Source organism: Dipodomys merriami, unplaced genomic scaffold (genome assembly GCF_024711535.1).
Source record: "Dipodomys merriami isolate MVZ:Mamm:240054 unplaced genomic scaffold, mDipMer1.0.p SCAF_248, whole genome shotgun sequence".
Lineage (NCBI taxonomy): Eukaryota > Metazoa > Chordata > Mammalia > Rodentia > Heteromyidae > Dipodomys > Dipodomys merriami.
Window position 1 is genome coordinate 352,423 of NW_027203915.1, and position 4,271 is coordinate 356,693.

Below are 4,271 nucleotides of genomic sequence, written 5' to 3' on the forward strand. Positions count from 1 at the left end.
AGAAACTAAAGATGTTCCTGGTGCTTTTGGAAAAAAAGTATATCTATGTTTGTACAATATCCATAATCTATTTCATTCGCTCCTAGATATAATACTTTGAATTCTACATTTTTATATAATGTATAGTTTCATTAATAAATGTGTCCTTTCAGATTGCATTCCATATAGAAAAAGTTTAAGATTACTTTTTTTCCTAGGTCCTTATATTATTTTATTTCTTTGGGATAAAATGACAATGTTATCTAATTTCAAGTTTTGTAAAGGTTATGATATATAAAGGCCTTTCTAAGGTGAAGATTTAATACACTGATGTCAAACTAACCTTTAATTCTATGAATTACATGTATTGTTACACTTGTATTTTTGTAATCAACTTTTTAATAACTGTTTTTATATTTCTTGCATCAGAAAAATGAAAAATATGGAATACTTCACAAATTTTCATATCATCCTTGTGCAATTGCCATGTTAATCTCTGTATTATTGTAATTTTGGTAGACCTGCTGCTGAAGCATGTAGTACCCTCTAAATTTAAGTACTTAATGATGTAATCTTTATACAGGCATATATCCATGGTTGCCTATTTGTAACAAGGAACCCTTATTGTTCCTTAAAATGCGATTGATCTTATTTCTCTAAAATTCTGTGTATAGTGGAAAAGCTTATATCATTTGGTCGATTGCTCATATTTACAATTTTTTTGTCAATGACTATTTTGTCGTTTTCATTTTAAATTTGATCATACTTTGAAGCCTTTAAAGCTAAGTCCAACGGTGATGGCTTTTCAAGTACTTATTCATCACCTGAGTTATCTTTGCAGAGCTAATGGATTCCAAGTAAGCCTTGCTTGAGAGCTACTTCTAAACTTCTTTAGCTTAAAATTTCCCAAATGAGGTCTTGCTGGGACAAATGTCTACCTGAACCTTTACCCTTCTTCCTTGTAGGAACAGACCAACCAGAATATCTTACCCTGACAGCATAGATTGTCTTACTGGAACAAAACTAATTTTAGTTAGAAGGGATCATAGAGAGATGAACAGTTCAGACAGAATTGTTCAGAATGGAAGGTATTTTATCAAAATATAATTGTTTATTATACTTATCATTTCAAAAATAGCTAAAGCCAAGAAGGTGAAAAAATTTTCATATGCTTGATTACCTACTGTCCTGGCCTGTCTATCATCCAACCAGGCAGGAACTTACACTACTGACTCTCTATCACCAAATATTTCCATAGCTCCTGGAAAAGTCCAGGATATTAGGCCTTAAATTGGTAATGTTTTAATCACAGTGTTTCCTCTTGCCTATAGGCTGTAAATCTACAAATGATAAAGTTTTAAGTCTAACTCTACCAAACACTGAGGTAGAGATAATGGAATAATACTTTAAAAGAGAGTTGCCTTTGATTCCCTAACCACAACACAACAATGCAAAACAATATTTATATTATATATACTTATATATTTTATATTTATAAATATAAAATATGTGCTGGCTTTAAATTTCACACAGTGAATCTTACTAGAATTGATAATTTGACAAATATATTGACATTTATTCCGATAAATAGAATGGAATATAAATAATTAGATTTAGGATATATATTAGAATATAAAAATATCAATGCAATATCTTCGGTATAAACTTGTGATACGTTCTAAGTGTTCATGATCTTCTGAATTCACATGGTAAAATAACAGTATTGTTTTCTGCTAATCTATAACGGATTTTACTCAGATGCTCTGTTTATTGTTTTAACTCGCTGGTCCCAAAGTGTTTTTTTCCATATTTCTGAAGCATTCTTACTGATTATACCCAAATTTTGCTGATATGATGTCTAAAAGCTATTATTCTTCTGAAGGACCCACGGATCCGAGGATACCAGTTCCCAGTTATCTGTATCATCAGATAACAAGAGCAAGACTTCTCACATAGGCCCATGCAACATGCCAACAGAAAATAATTGAAGACATCTTAATTTCTCATTTCCTATAATATTTCAGGACCCCAATTCCTTACAAGAATTAGCAGAATTCAATTGTGAAATGGAAGGCAAGTTAAAATGAAAGATGAGATCACAAAATCTGAGAGAAAGTACTGTAATTCAAACTTTGAATTTACAGATGACCAGTTCATATGAGTGAACAAAATTACAAATGAACAAGATTATTTTTAATACCCCTCTCCTAATGATTAATGAAAGATTTTAGTGCAGCCAAAAAATAGTTTCTGTAATGATAGATCCATAAGTGGCCTACCAAGGCTAGAAATACTTGATTTAGAGGTCAAATATAATTTAGAAAAACATTAAATGAGAAGATCCTTAGTGCTTCAAAACACTGGTACTTCAGTAAAACTAGGTTCTGTAGTATAAAAATTGTTGTCATTCTCAAACAAAAGATAACCTATATTTAATCTCCTGAAAGTATATTCATTTTCAAATAAACTATTTAAAATCACATTTGCCAAAATAACACTTGACAAGTAGATGATAGTGACATTAAAAGGTTTTCAAGTGTAGGGAGCTAGTTACAATAGAGTTGATTTACGTACCCAGCACCAATAGCAAACAAGTTCAACCATTCATCAAAGTGTAGAAATAGTACTCCCCACCATTTGTGTTGTTCAGTAGGTGACTTCCAGAAATGAGTTAAATAGATCAGCCTCCCATATTTCAAACCCAAATATTAGCTAATAAAATAAATTTCATCACATAAGAAGGTACATTTTAAAAAGTCACTAATAGTTGCCTTATCATGTGTTGTATTATATTTTCCCTATCTCTCTAACATAGTAAGAAATATGACTTTAAGTTTTGAATATGGGTACTGATGAGACATGTGACAAAAAAAAATCTGTCTTTTATTTCTGTCATATTCCTCTAAGTAGTAAATTTTAGTTTTCTTCTTTTTCCAAAACTTATAGGTAGTACAAAAATTTATCCTATGTAAAATAAAATAATCATACATCATTGTACAAAGCCATTTATAAAAACTGGTAGTTAGGAATAAATTCTAAGCCATTTTTAAATTTTCTTGTTGACTAAAGATTAATCTTCCAAATGAACGAGAATAAAATCTTGTCTAAGTGCTTCACATCTTCAGTCTTGCAAATTGTTATTACAGATGAATGAATTATGGAAATATAAGCTGACACCAGTTCCAGTATATGTGGGAGTGAAACTCCATGGAATGTATATAAACCTTTCAAAGTATTAACAGGCAGTTTAACAGAATGACTATCAGGAAGTTGAAACCAGAGAGCCATAATAGTAAAGACATAGAATGAATGAAAAATGGAACAAGGGGCAAGTACAGCTAGAATACTCAATGTACATATGTAATAAAGGAAGTGTTAAATCTGAACTCAATCTTGGAGAAAGAGTTGGTTGACATTGATAGAAGGAGTGACTCTGATCCAGGAGCAATAGACAATTAGATGGATATATTTAATTGTAACACACTTGCACAACCTTTTGAAATTCAGTTAAAAAAACAACAACAAACAAAAACAAACAAAAATGACAACCAAACAGCAATCTCTAGAGAGTATGAATATGACCCCTCAAAGTTTTAAGCAGTTAATGAAGGGCAGTCTTTGAAAAAGCAAACAAACTGTTCAAAGAGGACAGTTTGGGGTAGGGGAGAATTTTGACCAGATTTAAAAAGATTGTCTAAGGTTATAAATCACCTATATCTTCTGCAAATATTTTCTTCTGCGAGTGCTCTTTGTCTGAACTGGATACTCCAGTCCTGAGTCACACTTGATACCTTGTGAAGACAGAATGGGAGAAACAAGATCAAGAACGTATTACTCCACTGGAGAGAAAACAGTCCTCTCTGTTTTCTCTCAATCTCCTCACTACTCCATTTTCATACTTTTAATAACGTCAAGTGATTTTGAATTATATCTTTCCTTCTTTGTTCTCACAAAGTAATTGTTCAAAATAATTCATTAAACATTATTTGCCATTATTTTCTATCATGCTGTTTACTTGTTCAAGCAAGTCCATTAAACTTCCCCTTTTCATTTGGTTGCCACGAAAATCCAACAACTATGTTAATGAGGACCAATGCTAATGCAAAACTTTGTCTCCAAAAATCCAGTCCAAGAAACTATAATCACAAATATTTAGCTATAATTTTTTCTTTTTTCTTTTAAATTTAAATCTTCTTGTGTCTAAAGTGCCCACAAAAATAAGTATTCCACCACTTTTTGGTTCAATCACTTCTAACCTCAAAGATATTTTGCTAACAAGATGTTTAGAGGAA

The 4,271-nt window shown here is 31.2% G+C and overlaps 1 pseudogene; it reads right to left on the bottom strand.

Moving 5' to 3' along the window:
• Window positions 1-415: 415 nt before the first annotated feature.
• Window positions 416-515, bottom strand: LOC138836072 (U6 spliceosomal RNA; annotated as a pseudogene).
• Window positions 516-4,271: the final 3,756 nt, after the last annotated feature.